The 17111-nt window shown below is 44.4% G+C and overlaps 1 protein-coding gene and 9 non-coding genes across 12 annotated transcripts in view; all 10 read left to right on the top strand.

The window, feature by feature from the left end:
* cfap74 (cilia and flagella associated protein 74) overlaps positions 1 to 17111 on the top strand; it is a 344912-nt gene that overhangs the window by 202158 nt on the left and 125643 nt on the right. The gene's annotated exons all lie outside the window — the stretch shown is intronic.
* trnas-aga (transfer RNA serine (anticodon AGA)) lies at positions 2697 to 2778 on the top strand. The gene has a single exon. It is a non-coding gene; the product is annotated as a tRNA-Ser (tRNA).
* trnas-uga (transfer RNA serine (anticodon UGA)) lies at positions 3708 to 3789 on the top strand. The gene has a single exon. It is a non-coding gene; the product is annotated as a tRNA-Ser (tRNA).
* trnas-aga (transfer RNA serine (anticodon AGA)) lies at positions 6738 to 6819 on the top strand. The gene has a single exon. It is a non-coding gene; the product is annotated as a tRNA-Ser (tRNA).
* trnas-uga (transfer RNA serine (anticodon UGA)) lies at positions 7749 to 7830 on the top strand. Its single transcript has one exon. It is a non-coding gene; the product is annotated as a tRNA-Ser (tRNA).
* trnas-aga (transfer RNA serine (anticodon AGA)) lies at positions 10779 to 10860 on the top strand. Its single transcript has one exon. It is a non-coding gene; the product is annotated as a tRNA-Ser (tRNA).
* On the top strand, positions 11790 to 11871 carry trnas-uga (transfer RNA serine (anticodon UGA)). The gene has a single exon. It is a non-coding gene; the product is annotated as a tRNA-Ser (tRNA).
* Positions 14820 to 14901, top strand: trnas-aga (transfer RNA serine (anticodon AGA)). The gene has a single exon. It is a non-coding gene; the product is annotated as a tRNA-Ser (tRNA).
* Positions 15494 to 15575, top strand: trnaf-aaa (transfer RNA phenylalanine (anticodon AAA)). The gene has a single exon. It is a non-coding gene; the product is annotated as a tRNA-Phe (tRNA).
* trnas-uga (transfer RNA serine (anticodon UGA)) lies at positions 16503 to 16584 on the top strand. Its single transcript has one exon. It is a non-coding gene; the product is annotated as a tRNA-Ser (tRNA).

The raw sequence follows: 17111 nt of genomic DNA, 5'->3' as shown, positions 1-17111 counted from the left end.
CAGTTGTTGTGGCCGAGTAGTAAAGGCGATAGACTACAAATCTATTGGAGTCTCCCCTCACAGGTTGGAGTCCTGCCAACAACGGACAGTCGTTGCTATCTATTGTTAGGTACAAGCATGGCTGCTATTGTTAGCATAATTACTTGTCTTATGCCAATTGACATCAAATCCTTTTTCAATCTGTCCTGCAAGGCTTGTTCTCAGGAACCCAGTAGTTGCGGCTGAGTGTTAAAGGCGTTCTTGACTGCCAGGCTTGTTTTCTGGAACCCAAAATCATACCTACTCCTTCAATGGGGTTATTATTGAATACTAAGATTAGCATTCCACACCCCACTGGCAGTTTTTGTGGCGGAGTGGTTAAGGCGGTGAACTACAAATCCTTTGAGGTCTCCCCTCACAGGTTCGAGTCCTGCCAACAACGGACGTTCGTTATTATCTATTGTTAGGTACAAGCATGGCCACTACTGTTAGCATTATTACTTGTCTTCTGCCAACTGACATCAAATCCTTCTTCAATCTTGCCTGCAAGGCTTGTTTTCTGGAACCCAGTAGTTGTGACCGAGCGGTTAAGGTGTTCTTAACTGCAAGGCTTGTTATCTGGAACTCAAAATCATGCCTCTGCCTTCAATGGGGTTATTTTTTAATGCTAAGGTTAGCATTCCACACAACAGTGGCAGTTGTTGTGGCCGAGTGGTTAAGGCGATGGATTAGAAATCTATTGGGGTCTCCCCTCGCAGGTTCGAGCCCTGCCAACAACGGATGTTCATTGCTATCTATTTTTAGGTACAAGCATGGCTCCTAATGTAAGCATCATTACTTGTGTTCTCCCAATTGACATCAAATCCTTTTTCAATCTGTCGTGCAAGGCTTGCTCTCAGGAACCCAGTAGTTGTGGCTGAGCGGTTGACATTCTAGACTGCAAGGCTTGTTTTCTGGAACCCAAAATCATAACTACTCTTTCAATGGGTTTATTTTTAAATGCTAAGATTAGCATTCCACACAACCGTGGCAGTTGTTGTGGCTGAGTTGTCAAGGCGATGAACTTGAAATTGATTGGGGTCTCCCCTCGCAGGTTCAAGCCCTGCCAACAACGGACGTTCGTTACTATCTATTGTTAGGTACAAGCATGGCTGCTAATGTTAGCATCATTACTAGTGTTCTGCCAATTGACATCAAATCCTTCTTCAATCTGTCGTGCAAAGCTTGTTCTCAGGAACCCAGTAGTTTTGGCTGAGTTGTTAATGCATTCTTGACTGCCAGGCTTGTTTTCTGGAACCCAAAATCATACCGACTCCGTCAATGGGTTTATTTTTTAATGCTAAGATTAGCATTCCACAGACCACTGGCAGTTGATGTGGCCGAGTGGTTAAGGCGATGGACTTGAAATCCATTGGGGTCTCCCCTCGCAGGTTCGAGTCCTGCCAATAACGGACGTTCGTTGCTATCTATTGTTAGGTACAAGCATGGCTGCTCATGTTAGCATCATTACTAGTGTTCTGCCAATTGACATCAAATCTTTCTTCAATCTGTCCTGCAAGGCTTGTTCTCAGGAACCCAGTAGTTGTGGCTGAGCGGTTAAGGCATTCTTGACTGCAAGGCTTGTTTTCTGGAACCGCAAATCATACCTATTCCTTCAATGGGTTTATTATTGAATGCTAAGTTTAACATTCCACAGACCACTGGCAGTTGTTGTGGCCGAGTGGTTAAGGCGATGGATTAGAAATCCATTGGGGTCTCCCCTCGAAGGTTCGAGTCCTGCTAACAACGGACGTTCGTTACTATCTGTTGTTAGGTACAAGTATGGCTGCTATTGTTAGCATAATTACTTGTCTCATGCCAATTGACATCAAATCCTTCTTCAATCTGTCGTGCAAGGCTTGTTCTCGGGAACCCGGTAGTTGTGGCTGAGCGGTAAAGGCATTCTTGACTGCAAGGCTTGTTTTCTGGAACCGAAAATCATACCTATTCCTTCAATGGGTTTATTTTTGAATGCTAAGATTAGCATTCCACACAATAGTGGCAGTTGTTGTGGCCGAGTGGTTAAGGCGATGGATTAGAAATCCATTGGGGTCTCTCCTCGCAGGTTTGAGTCCTGCCAACAACGGACGTTCGTTGCTATCTATTGTTAGGTACAAGCATGGCTGCTATTGTTAGCATAATTACTTGTCTTATGCCAATTGACATCAAATCCTTTTTCAATCTGTCCTGCAAGGCTTGTTCTCAGGAACCCAGTAGTTGCGGCTGAGTGTTTAAGGCGTTCTTGACTGCCAGGCTTGTTTTCTGGAACCCAAAATCATACCTACTCCTTCAATGGGGTTATTATTGAATACTAAGATTAGCATTCCACACCCCACTGGCAGTTTTTGTGGCCGAGTGGTTAAGGCGGTGAACTACAAATCCTTTGAGGTCTCCCCTCACAGGTTCGAGTCCTGACAACAACGGACGTTCGTTACTATCTATTGTTAGGTCCAAGCATGGCCACTACTGTTAGCATTATTACTTGTCTTCTGCCAACTGACATCAAATCCTTCTTCAATCTTGCCTGCAAGGCTTGTTCTCAGGAACCCAGTAGTTGTGACCGAGCGGTTAAGGTGTTTTTAACTGCAAGGCTTGTTATCTGCAACTCAAAATCATGCCTCTGCCTTCAATGGGGTTATTTTTTAATGCTATGATTAGCATTCCACACAACAGTGGCAGTTGTTGTGGCCGAGTGGTTAAGGCGATGGATTAGAAATCCATTGGGGTCTCCCCTCGCAGGTTCGAGTCCTGCCAACAACGGATGTTCATTGCTATCTATTTTTAGGTACAAGCATGGCTCCTAATGTAAGCATCATTACTTGTGTTCTCCCAATTGACATCAAATCCTTTTTCAATCTGTCGTGCAAGGCTTGTTCTCGGGAACCCAGTAGTTGTGGCTGAGCGGTTAAGGCATTCTTGACTGCAAGGCTTGTTTTCTGGAACCCAAAATCAGACCTACTCCTTCAATGGGGTTATTATTGAATACTAAGATTAGCATTCCACACAGTGGTGGCAGTTTTTGTGGCTGAGTGGTTAAGGTGATGGACTTGAAATCGATTGGGGTCTCCCTTCGCAGGTTCGAGTCCTGCCAACAACGGACGTTCGTTACTATCTATTGTTAGGTACAAGCATGGCTGCTAATGTTAGCATCATTACTAGTGTTCTGCCAATTGACATCAAATCCTTCTTCAATCTGTCGTGCAAAGCTTGTTCTCAGGAACCCAGTAGTTGTGGCTGAGTGGTTAAGGTGTTCTTGACTGCAAGGCTTGTTTTCTGGAACCCAAAATCATAACTACTCCTTCAATGGGTTTATTATTGAATGCTAAGTTTAGCATCCAACACACCACTGGCAGTTGTTGTGGCCGAGTAGTAAAGGCGATAGACTAAAAATCTATTGGAGTCTCCCCTCACAGGTTGGAGTCCTGCCAACAACGGACAGTCGTTGCTATCTATTGTTAGGTACAAGCATGGCTGCTAATGTTAGCATCATTACTTGTGTTCTGCCAATTGACATCAAATCCTTCTTCAATCTGTCCTGCAAGGCTTGTTCTCAGGAACCCAGAAGTTGTGGCTGAGCGGTTAAGACATTCTTGACTGCCAGGCTTGTTTTCTGGAAACCAAAATCATAACTACTCCTTCAATGGGTTTATTTTTTAATGCTAAGATTAGCATTCCACAGACCACTGGCAGTTGTTGTGGCCGAGTGGTTAAGGCAATGGACTTGAAATCCATTGGGGTCTCCCCTCGCAGGTTCGAGTCCTGCCAACAACGGACGTTCGTTACTAACTATTGTTAGGTACAAGCATGGCTGCTCGTGTGAGCGTCATTACTAGTGTTCTGCCAATTGACATCAAATCCTTTTTCAATCTGTCCTGCAAGGCTTGTTCTCAGGAACCCAGTAGTTGCGGCTGAGTGTTTAAGGCATTCTTGACTGCCAGGCTTGTTTTCTGGAACCAAAATCATACCTACTACTTCAATGGGTTTATTATTGAATGCTAAGTTTAACATTCCACACACCACTGGCAGTTGTTGTGGCCGAGTAGTAAAGGCGATAGACTACAAATCTATTGGAGTCTCCCCTCACAGGTTGGAGTCCTGCCAACAACGGACAGTCGTTGCTATCTATTGTTAGGTACAAGCATGGCTGCTATTGTTAGCATAATTACTTGTCTTATGCCAATTGACATCAAATCCTTTTTCAATCTGTCCTGCAAGGCTTGTTCTCAGGAACCCAGTAGTTGCGGCTGAGTGTTAAAGGCGTTCTTGACTGCCAGGCTTGTTTTCTGGAACCCAAAATCATACCTACTCCTTCAATGGGGTTATTATTGAATACTAAGATTAGCATTCCACACCCCACTGGCAGTTTTTGTGGCGGAGTGGTTAAGGCGGTGAACTACAAATCCTTTGAGGTCTCCCCTCACAGGTTCGAGTCCTGCCAACAACGGACGTTCGTTATTATCTATTGTTAGGTACAAGCATGGCCACTACTGTTAGCATTATTACTTGTCTTCTGCCAACTGACATCAAATCCTTCTTCAATCTTGCCTGCAAGGCTTGTTTTCTGGAACCCAGTAGTTGTGACCGAGCGGTTAAGGTGTTCTTAACTGCAAGGCTTGTTATCTGGAACTCAAAATCATGCCTCTGCCTTCAATGGGGTTATTTTTTAATGCTAAGGTTAGCATTCCACACAACAGTGGCAGTTGTTGTGGCCGAGTGGTTAAGGCGATGGATTAGAAATCTATTGGGGTCTCCCCTCGCAGGTTCGAGCCCTGCCAACAACGGATGTTCATTGCTATCTATTTTTAGGTACAAGCATGGCTCCTAATGTAAGCATCATTACTTGTGTTCTCCCAATTGACATCAAATCCTTTTTCAATCTGTCGTGCAAGGCTTGCTCTCAGGAACCCAGTAGTTGTGGCTGAGCGGTTGACATTCTAGACTGCAAGGCTTGTTTTCTGGAACCCAAAATCATAACTACTCTTTCAATGGGTTTATTTTTAAATGCTAAGATTAGCATTCCACACAACCGTGGCAGTTGTTGTGGCTGAGTTGTCAAGGCGATGAACTTGAAATTGATTGGGGTCTCCCCTCGCAGGTTCAAGCCCTGCCAACAACGGACGTTCGTTACTATCTATTGTTAGGTACAAGCATGGCTGCTAATGTTAGCATCATTACTAGTGTTCTGCCAATTGACATCAAATCCTTCTTCAATCTGTCGTGCAAAGCTTGTTCTCAGGAACCCAGTAGTTTTGGCTGAGTTGTTAATGCATTCTTGACTGCCAGGCTTGTTTTCTGGAACCCAAAATCATACCGACTCCGTCAATGGGTTTATTTTTTAATGCTAAGATTAGCATTCCACAGACCACTGGCAGTTGATGTGGCCGAGTGGTTAAGGCGATGGACTTGAAATCCATTGGGGTCTCCCCTCGCAGGTTCGAGTCCTGCCAATAACGGACGTTCGTTGCTATCTATTGTTAGGTACAAGCATGGCTGCTCATGTTAGCATCATTACTAGTGTTCTGCCAATTGACATCAAATCTTTCTTCAATCTGTCCTGCAAGGCTTGTTCTCAGGAACCCAGTAGTTGTGGCTGAGCGGTTAAGGCATTCTTGACTGCAAGGCTTGTTTTCTGGAACCGCAAATCATACCTATTCCTTCAATGGGTTTATTATTGAATGCTAAGTTTAACATTCCACAGACCACTGGCAGTTGTTGTGGCCGAGTGGTTAAGGCGATGGATTAGAAATCCATTGGGGTCTCCCCTCGAAGGTTCGAGTCCTGCTAACAACGGACGTTCGTTACTATCTGTTGTTAGGTACAAGTATGGCTGCTATTGTTAGCATAATTACTTGTCTCATGCCAATTGACATCAAATCCTTCTTCAATCTGTCGTGCAAGGCTTGTTCTCGGGAACCCGGTAGTTGTGGCTGAGCGGTAAAGGCATTCTTGACTGCAAGGCTTGTTTTCTGGAACCGAAAATCATACCTATTCCTTCAATGGGTTTATTTTTGAATGCTAAGATTAGCATTCCACACAATAGTGGCAGTTGTTGTGGCCGAGTGGTTAAGGCGATGGATTAGAAATCCATTGGGGTCTCTCCTCGCAGGTTTGAGTCCTGCCAACAACGGACGTTCGTTGCTATCTATTGTTAGGTACAAGCATGGCTGCTATTGTTAGCATAATTACTTGTCTTATGCCAATTGACATCAAATCCTTTTTCAATCTGTCCTGCAAGGCTTGTTCTCAGGAACCCAGTAGTTGCGGCTGAGTGTTTAAGGCGTTCTTGACTGCCAGGCTTGTTTTCTGGAACCCAAAATCATACCTACTCCTTCAATGGGGTTATTATTGAATACTAAGATTAGCATTCCACACCCCACTGGCAGTTTTTGTGGCCGAGTGGTTAAGGCGGTGAACTACAAATCCTTTGAGGTCTCCCCTCACAGGTTCGAGTCCTGACAACAACGGACGTTCGTTACTATCTATTGTTAGGTCCAAGCATGGCCACTACTGTTAGCATTATTACTTGTCTTCTGCCAACTGACATCAAATCCTTCTTCAATCTTGCCTGCAAGGCTTGTTCTCAGGAACCCAGTAGTTGTGACCGAGCGGTTAAGGTGTTTTTAACTGCAAGGCTTGTTATCTGCAACTCAAAATCATGCCTCTGCCTTCAATGGGGTTATTTTTTAATGCTATGATTAGCATTCCACACAACAGTGGCAGTTGTTGTGGCCGAGTGGTTAAGGCGATGGATTAGAAATCCATTGGGGTCTCCCCTCGCAGGTTCGAGTCCTGCCAACAACGGATGTTCATTGCTATCTATTTTTAGGTACAAGCATGGCTCCTAATGTAAGCATCATTACTTGTGTTCTCCCAATTGACATCAAATCCTTTTTCAATCTGTCGTGCAAGGCTTGTTCTCGGGAACCCAGTAGTTGTGGCTGAGCGGTTAAGGCATTCTTGACTGCAAGGCTTGTTTTCTGGAACCCAAAATCAGACCTACTCCTTCAATGGGGTTATTATTGAATACTAAGATTAGCATTCCACACAGTGGTGGCAGTTTTTGTGGCTGAGTGGTTAAGGTGATGGACTTGAAATCGATTGGGGTCTCCCTTCGCAGGTTCGAGTCCTGCCAACAACGGACGTTCGTTACTATCTATTGTTAGGTACAAGCATGGCTGCTAATGTTAGCATCATTACTAGTGTTCTGCCAATTGACATCAAATCCTTCTTCAATCTGTCGTGCAAAGCTTGTTCTCAGGAACCCAGTAGTTGTGGCTGAGTGGTTAAGGTGTTCTTGACTGCAAGGCTTGTTTTCTGGAACCCAAAATCATAACTACTCCTTCAATGGGTTTATTATTGAATGCTAAGTTTAGCATCCAACACACCACTGGCAGTTGTTGTGGCCGAGTAGTAAAGGCGATAGACTAAAAATCTATTGGAGTCTCCCCTCACAGGTTGGAGTCCTGCCAACAACGGACAGTCGTTGCTATCTATTGTTAGGTACAAGCATGGCTGCTAATGTTAGCATCATTACTTGTGTTCTGCCAATTGACATCAAATCCTTCTTCAATCTGTCCTGCAAGGCTTGTTCTCAGGAACCCAGAAGTTGTGGCTGAGCGGTTAAGACATTCTTGACTGCCAGGCTTGTTTTCTGGAAACCAAAATCATAACTACTCCTTCAATGGGTTTATTTTTTAATGCTAAGATTAGCATTCCACAGACCACTGGCAGTTGTTGTGGCCGAGTGGTTAAGGCAATGGACTTGAAATCCATTGGGGTCTCCCCTCGCAGGTTCGAGTCCTGCCAACAACGGACGTTCGTTACTAACTATTGTTAGGTACAAGCATGGCTGCTCGTGTGAGCGTCATTACTAGTGTTCTGCCAATTGACATCAAATCCTTTTTCAATCTGTCCTGCAAGGCTTGTTCTCAGGAACCCAGTAGTTGCGGCTGAGTGTTTAAGGCATTCTTGACTGCCAGGCTTGTTTTCTGGAACCAAAATCATACCTACTACTTCAATGGGTTTATTATTGAATGCTAAGTTTAACATTCCACACACCACTGGCAGTTGTTGTGGCCGAGTAGTAAAGGCGATAGACTACAAATCTATTGGAGTCTCCCCTCACAGGTTGGAGTCCTGCCAACAACGGACAGTCGTTGCTATCTATTGTTAGGTACAAGCATGGCTGCTATTGTTAGCATAATTACTTGTCTTATGCCAATTGACATCAAATCCTTTTTCAATCTGTCCTGCAAGGCTTGTTCTCAGGAACCCAGTAGTTGCGGCTGAGTGTTAAAGGCGTTCTTGACTGCCAGGCTTGTTTTCTGGAACCCAAAATCATACCTACTCCTTCAATGGGGTTATTATTGAATACTAAGATTAGCATTCCACACCCCACTGGCAGTTTTTGTGGCGGAGTGGTTAAGGCGGTGAACTACAAATCCTTTGAGGTCTCCCCTCACAGGTTCGAGTCCTGCCAACAACGGACGTTCGTTATTATCTATTGTTAGGTACAAGCATGGCCACTACTGTTAGCATTATTACTTGTCTTCTGCCAACTGACATCAAATCCTTCTTCAATCTTGCCTGCAAGGCTTGTTTTCTGGAACCCAGTAGTTGTGACCGAGCGGTTAAGGTGTTCTTAACTGCAAGGCTTGTTATCTGGAACTCAAAATCATGCCTCTGCCTTCAATGGGGTTATTTTTTAATGCTAAGGTTAGCATTCCACACAACAGTGGCAGTTGTTGTGGCCGAGTGGTTAAGGCGATGGATTAGAAATCTATTGGGGTCTCCCCTCGCAGGTTCGAGCCCTGCCAACAACGGATGTTCATTGCTATCTATTTTTAGGTACAAGCATGGCTCCTAATGTAAGCATCATTACTTGTGTTCTCCCAATTGACATCAAATCCTTTTTCAATCTGTCGTGCAAGGCTTGCTCTCAGGAACCCAGTAGTTGTGGCTGAGCGGTTGACATTCTAGACTGCAAGGCTTGTTTTCTGGAACCCAAAATCATAACTACTCTTTCAATGGGTTTATTTTTAAATGCTAAGATTAGCATTCCACACAACCGTGGCAGTTGTTGTGGCTGAGTTGTCAAGGCGATGAACTTGAAATTGATTGGGGTCTCCCCTCGCAGGTTCAAGCCCTGCCAACAACGGACGTTCGTTACTATCTATTGTTAGGTACAAGCATGGCTGCTAATGTTAGCATCATTACTAGTGTTCTGCCAATTGACATCAAATCCTTCTTCAATCTGTCGTGCAAAGCTTGTTCTCAGGAACCCAGTAGTTTTGGCTGAGTTGTTAATGCATTCTTGACTGCCAGGCTTGTTTTCTGGAACCCAAAATCATACCGACTCCGTCAATGGGTTTATTTTTTAATGCTAAGATTAGCATTCCACAGACCACTGGCAGTTGATGTGGCCGAGTGGTTAAGGCGATGGACTTGAAATCCATTGGGGTCTCCCCTCGCAGGTTCGAGTCCTGCCAATAACGGACGTTCGTTGCTATCTATTGTTAGGTACAAGCATGGCTGCTCATGTTAGCATCATTACTAGTGTTCTGCCAATTGACATCAAATCTTTCTTCAATCTGTCCTGCAAGGCTTGTTCTCAGGAACCCAGTAGTTGTGGCTGAGCGGTTAAGGCATTCTTGACTGCAAGGCTTGTTTTCTGGAACCGCAAATCATACCTATTCCTTCAATGGGTTTATTATTGAATGCTAAGTTTAACATTCCACAGACCACTGGCAGTTGTTGTGGCCGAGTGGTTAAGGCGATGGATTAGAAATCCATTGGGGTCTCCCCTCGAAGGTTCGAGTCCTGCTAACAACGGACGTTCGTTACTATCTGTTGTTAGGTACAAGTATGGCTGCTATTGTTAGCATAATTACTTGTCTCATGCCAATTGACATCAAATCCTTCTTCAATCTGTCGTGCAAGGCTTGTTCTCGGGAACCCGGTAGTTGTGGCTGAGCGGTAAAGGCATTCTTGACTGCAAGGCTTGTTTTCTGGAACCGAAAATCATACCTATTCCTTCAATGGGTTTATTTTTGAATGCTAAGATTAGCATTCCACACAATAGTGGCAGTTGTTGTGGCCGAGTGGTTAAGGCGATGGATTAGAAATCCATTGGGGTCTCTCCTCGCAGGTTTGAGTCCTGCCAACAACGGACGTTCGTTGCTATCTATTGTTAGGTACAAGCATGGCTGCTATTGTTAGCATAATTACTTGTCTTATGCCAATTGACATCAAATCCTTTTTCAATCTGTCCTGCAAGGCTTGTTCTCAGGAACCCAGTAGTTGCGGCTGAGTGTTTAAGGCGTTCTTGACTGCCAGGCTTGTTTTCTGGAACCCAAAATCATACCTACTCCTTCAATGGGGTTATTATTGAATACTAAGATTAGCATTCCACACCCCACTGGCAGTTTTTGTGGCCGAGTGGTTAAGGCGGTGAACTACAAATCCTTTGAGGTCTCCCCTCACAGGTTCGAGTCCTGACAAGAACGGACGTTCGTTACTATCTATTGTTAGGTACAAGCATGGCCACTACTGTTAGCATTATTACTTGTCTTCTGCCAACTGACATCAAATCCTTCTTCAATCTTGCCTGCAAGGCTTGTTCTCAGGAACCCAGTAGTTGTGACCGAGCGGTTAAGGTGTTTTTAACTGCAAGGCTTGTTATCTGGAACTCAAAATCATGCCTCTGCCTTCAATGGGGTTATTTTTTAATGCTATGATTAGCATTCCACACAACAGTGGCAGTTGTTGTGGCCGAGTGGTTAAGGCGATGGATTAGAAATCCATTGGGGTCTCCCCTCGCAGGTTCGAGTCCTGCCAACAACGGATGTTCATTGCTATCTATTTTTAGGTACAAGCATGGCTCCTAATGTAAGCATCATTACTTGTGTTCTCCCAATTGACATCAAATCCTTTTTCAATCTGTCGTGCAAGGCTTGTTCTCGGGAACCCAGTAGTTGTGGCTGAGCGGTTAAGGCATTCTTGACTGCAAGGCTTGTTTTCTGGAACCCAAAATCAGACCTACTCCTTCAATGGGGTTATTATTGAATACTAAGATTAGTATTCCACACAGTGGTGGCAGTTTTTGTGGCTGAGTGGTTAAGGTGATGGACTTGAAATCGATTGGGGTCTCCCTTCGCAGGTTCGAGTCCTGCCAACAACGGACGTTCGTTACTATCTATTGTTAGGTACAAGCATGGCTGCTAATGTTAGCATCATTACTAGTGTTCTGCCAATTGACATCAAATCCTTCTTCAATCTGTCGTGCAAAGCTTGTTCTCAGGAACCCAGTAGTTGTGGCTGAGTGGTTAAGGTGTTCTTGACTGCAAGGCTTGTTTTCTGGAACCCAAAATCATAACTACTCCTTCAATGGGTTTATTATTGAATGCTAAGTTTAGCATCCAACACACCACTGGCAGTTGTTGTGGCCGAGTAGTAAAGGCGATAGACTACAAATCTATTGGAGTCTCCCCTCACAGGTTGGAGTCCTGCCAACAACGGACAGTCGTTGCTATCTATTGTTAGGTACAAGCATGGCTGCTAATGTTAGCATCATTACTTGTGTTCTGCCAATTGACATCAAATCCTTCTTCAATCTGTCCTGCAAGGCTTGTTCTCAGGAACCCAGAAGTTGTGGCTGAGCGGTTAAGACATTCTTGACTGCCAGGCTTGTTTTCTGGAAACCAAAATCATAACTACTCCTTCAATGGGTTTATTTTTTAATGCTAAGATTAGCATTCCACAGACCACTGGCAGTTGTTGTGGCCGAGTGGTTAAGGCAATGGACTTGAAATCCATTGGGGTCTCCCCTCGCAGGTTCGAGTCCTGCCAACAACGGACGTTCGTTACTAACTATTGTTAGGTACAAGCATGGCTGCTCGTGTGAGCGTCATTACTAGTGTTCTGCCAATTGACATCAAATCCTTTTTCAATCTGTCCTGCAAGGCTTGTTCTCAGGAACCCAGTAGTTGCGGCTGAGTGTTTAAGGCATTCTTGACTGCCAGGCTTGTTTTCTGGAACCAAAATCATACCTACTACTTCAATGGGTTTATTATTGAATGCTAAGTTTAACATTCCACACACCACTGGCAGTTGTTGTGGCCGAGTAGTAAAGGCGATAGACTACAAATCTATTGGAGTCTCCCCTCACAGGTTGGAGTCCTGCCAACAACGGACAGTCGTTGCTATCTATTGTTAGGTACAAGCATGGCTGCTATTGTTAGCATAATTACTTGTCTTATGCCAATTGACATCAAATCCTTTTTCAATCTGTCCTGCAAGGCTTGTTCTCAGGAACCCAGTAGTTGCGGCTGAGTGTTAAAGGCGTTCTTGACTGCCAGGCTTGTTTTCTGGAACCCAAAATCATACCTACTCCTTCAATGGGGTTATTATTGAATACTAAGATTAGCATTCCACACCCCACTGGCAGTTTTTGTGGCGGAGTGGTTAAGGCGGTGAACTACAAATCCTTTGAGGTCTCCCCTCACAGGTTCGAGTCCTGCCAACAACGGACGTTCGTTATTATCTATTGTTAGGTACAAGCATGGCCACTACTGTTAGCATTATTACTTGTCTTCTGCCAACTGACATCAAATCCTTCTTCAATCTTGCCTGCAAGGCTTGTTTTCTGGAACCCAGTAGTTGTGACCGAGCGGTTAAGGTGTTCTTAACTGCAAGGCTTGTTATCTGGAACTCAAAATCATGCCTCTGCCTTCAATGGGGTTATTTTTTAATGCTAAGGTTAGCATTCCACACAACAGTGGCAGTTGTTGTGGCCGAGTGGTTAAGGCGATGGATTAGAAATCTATTGGGGTCTCCCCTCGCAGGTTCGAGCCCTGCCAACAACGGATGTTCATTGCTATCTATTTTTAGGTACAAGCATGGCTCCTAATGTAAGCATCATTACTTGTGTTCTCCCAATTGACATCAAATCCTTTTTCAATCTGTCGTGCAAGGCTTGCTCTCAGGAACCCAGTAGTTGTGGCTGAGCGGTTGACATTCTAGACTGCAAGGCTTGTTTTCTGGAACCCAAAATCATAACTACTCTTTCAATGGGTTTATTTTTAAATGCTAAGATTAGCATTCCACACAACCGTGGCAGTTGTTGTGGCTGAGTTGTCAAGGCGATGAACTTGAAATTGATTGGGGTCTCCCCTCGCAGGTTCAAGCCCTGCCAACAACGGACGTTCGTTACTATCTATTGTTAGGTACAAGCATGGCTGCTAATGTTAGCATCATTACTAGTGTTCTGCCAATTGACATCAAATCCTTCTTCAATCTGTCGTGCAAAGCTTGTTCTCAGGAACCCAGTAGTTTTGGCTGAGTTGTTAATGCATTCTTGACTGCCAGGCTTGTTTTCTGGAACCCAAAATCATACCGACTCCGTCAATGGGTTTATTTTTTAATGCTAAGATTAGCATTCCACAGACCACTGGCAGTTGATGTGGCCGAGTGGTTAAGGCGATGGACTTGAAATCCATTGGGGTCTCCCCTCGCAGGTTCGAGTCCTGCCAATAACGGACGTTCGTTGCTATCTATTGTTAGGTACAAGCATGGCTGCTCATGTTAGCATCATTACTAGTGTTCTGCCAATTGACATCAAATCTTTCTTCAATCTGTCCTGCAAGGCTTGTTCTCAGGAACCCAGTAGTTGTGGCTGAGCGGTTAAGGCATTCTTGACTGCAAGGCTTGTTTTCTGGAACCGCAAATCATACCTATTCCTTCAATGGGTTTATTATTGAATGCTAAGTTTAACATTCCACAGACCACTGGCAGTTGTTGTGGCCGAGTGGTTAAGGCGATGGATTAGAAATCCATTGGGGTCTCCCCTCGAAGGTTCGAGTCCTGCTAACAACGGACGTTCGTTACTATCTGTTGTTAGGTACAAGTATGGCTGCTATTGTTAGCATAATTACTTGTCTCATGCCAATTGACATCAAATCCTTCTTCAATCTGTCGTGCAAGGCTTGTTCTCGGGAACCCGGTAGTTGTGGCTGAGCGGTAAAGGCATTCTTGACTGCAAGGCTTGTTTTCTGGAACCGAAAATCATACCTATTCCTTCAATGGGTTTATTTTTGAATGCTAAGATTAGCATTCCACACAATAGTGGCAGTTGTTGTGGCCGAGTGGTTAAGGCGATGGATTAGAAATCCATTGGGGTCTCTCCTCGCAGGTTTGAGTCCTGCCAACAACGGACGTTCGTTGCTATCTATTGTTAGGTACAAGCATGGCTGCTATTGTTAGCATAATTACTTGTCTTATGCCAATTGACATCAAATCCTTTTTCAATCTGTCCTGCAAGGCTTGTTCTCAGGAACCCAGTAGTTGCGGCTGAGTGTTTAAGGCGTTCTTGACTGCCAGGCTTGTTTTCTGGAACCCAAAATCATACCTACTCCTTCAATGGGGTTATTATTGAATACTAAGATTAGCATTCCACACCCCACTGGCAGTTTTTGTGGCCGAGTGGTTAAGGCGGTGAACTACAAATCCTTTGAGGTCTCCCCTCACAGGTTCGAGTCCTGACAACAACGGACGTTCGTTACTATCTATTGTTAGGTCCAAGCATGGCCACTACTGTTAGCATTATTACTTGTCTTCTGCCAACTGACATCAAATCCTTCTTCAATCTTGCCTGCAAGGCTTGTTCTCAGGAACCCAGTAGTTGTGACCGAGCGGTTAAGGTGTTTTTAACTGCAAGGCTTGTTATCTGCAACTCAAAATCATGCCTCTGCCTTCAATGGGGTTATTTTTTAATGCTATGATTAGCATTCCACACAACAGTGGCAGTTGTTGTGGCCGAGTGGTTAAGGCGATGGATTAGAAATCCATTGGGGTCTCCCCTCGCAGGTTCGAGTCCTGCCAACAACGGATGTTCATTGCTATCTATTTTTAGGTACAAGCATGGCTCCTAATGTAAGCATCATTACTTGTGTTCTCCCAATTGACATCAAATCCTTTTTCAATCTGTCGTGCAAGGCTTGTTCTCGGGAACCCAGTAGTTGTGGCTGAGCGGTTAAGGCATTCTTGACTGCAAGGCTTGTTTTCTGGAACCCAAAATCAGACCTACTCCTTCAATGGGGTTATTATTGAATACTAAGATTAGCATTCCACACAGTGGTGGCAGTTTTTGTGGCTGAGTGGTTAAGGTGATGGACTTGAAATCGATTGGGCTCTCCCTTCGCAGGTTCGAGTCCTGCCAACAACGGACGTTCGTTACTATCTATTGTTAGGTACAAGCATGGCTGCTAATGTTAGCATCATTACTAGTGTTCTGCCAATTGACATCAAATCCTTCTTCAATCTGTCGTGCAAAGCTTGTTCTCAGGAACCCAGTAGTTGTGGCTGAGTGGTTAAGGTGTTCTTGACTGCAAGGCTTGTTTTCTGGAACCCAAAATCATAACTACTCCTTCAATGGGTTTATTATTGAATGCTAAGTTTAGCATCCAACACACCACTGGCAGTTGTTGTGGCCGAGTAGTAAAGGCGATAGACTAAAAATCTATTGGAGTCTCCCCTCACAGGTTCGAGTCCTGCCAACAACGGACGTTCGTTATTATCTATTGTTAGGTACAAGCATGGCCACTACTGTTAGCATTATTACTTGTCTTCTGCCAACTGACATCAAATCCTTCTTCAATCTTGCCTGCAAGGCTTGTTTTCTGGAACCCAGTAGTTGTGACCGAGCGGTTAAGGTGTTCTTAACTGCAAGGCTTGTTATCTGGAACTCAAAATCATGCCTCTGCCTTCAATGGGGTTATTTTTTAATGCTAAGGTTAGCATTCCACACAACAGTGGCAGTTGTTGTGGCCGAGTGGTTAAGGCGATGGATTAGAAATCTATTGGGGTCTCCCCTCGCAGGTTCGAGCCCTGCCAACAACGGATGTTCATTGCTATCTATTTTTAGGTACAAGCATGGCTCCTAATGTAAGCATCATTACTTGTGTTCTCCCAATTGACATCAAATCCTTTTTCAATCTGTCGTGCAAGGCTTGCTCTCAGGAACCCAGTAGTTGTGGCTGAGCGGTTGACATTCTAGACTGCAAGGCTTGTTTTCTGGAACCCAAAATCATAACTACTCTTTCAATGGGTTTATTTTTAAATGCTAAGATTAGCATTCCACACAACCGTGGCAGTTGTTGTGGCTGAGTTGTCAAGGCGATGAACTTGAAATTGATTGGGGTCTCCCCTCGCAGGTTCAAGCCCTGCCAACAACGGACGTTCGTTACTATCTATTGTTAGGTACAAGCATGGCTGCTAATGTTAGCATCATTACTAGTGTTCTGCCAATTGACATCAAATCCTTCTTCAATCTGTCGTGCAAAGCTTGTTCTCAGGAACCCAGTAGTTTTGGCTGAGTTGTTAATGCATTCTTGACTGCCAGGCTTGTTTTCTGGAACCCAAAATCATACCGACTCCGTCAATGGGTTTATTTTTTAATGCTAAGATTAGCATTCCACAGACCACTGGCAGTTGATGTGGCCGAGTGGTTAAGGCGATGGACTTGAAATCCATTGGGGTCTCCCCTCGCAGGTTCGAGTCCTGCCAATAACGGACGTTCGTTGCTATCTATTGTTAGGTACAAGCATGGCTGCTCATGTTAGCATCATTACTAGTGTTCTGCCAATTGACATCAAATCTTTCTTCAATCTGTCCTGCAAGGCTTGTTCTCAGGAACCCAGTAGTTGTGGCTGAGCGGTTAAGGCATTCTTGACTGCAAGGCTTGTTTTCTGGAACCGCAAATCATACCTATTCCTTCAATGGGTTTATTATTGAATGCTAAGTTTAACATTCCACAGACCACTGGCAGTTGTTGTGGCCGAGTGGTTAAGGCGATGGATTAGAAATCCATTGGGGTCTCCCCTCGAAGGTTCGAGTCCTGCTAACAACGGACGTTCGTTACTATCTGTTGTTAGGTACAAGTATGGCTGCTATTGTTAGCATAATTACTTGTCTCATGCCAATTGACATCAAATCCTTCTTCAATCTGTCGTGCAAGGCTTGTTCTCGGGAACCCGGTAGTTGTGGCTGAGCGGTAAAGGCATTCTTGACTGCAAGGCTTGTTTTCTGGAACCGAAAAT

Source organism: Corythoichthys intestinalis, chromosome 2, assembly GCF_030265065.1.
Source record: "Corythoichthys intestinalis isolate RoL2023-P3 chromosome 2, ASM3026506v1, whole genome shotgun sequence".
In the NCBI taxonomy this organism is placed as follows: Eukaryota; Metazoa; Chordata; class Actinopteri; order Syngnathiformes; family Syngnathidae; genus Corythoichthys; species Corythoichthys intestinalis.
This window is presented reverse-complemented; position numbering and strand designations above follow the sequence as displayed.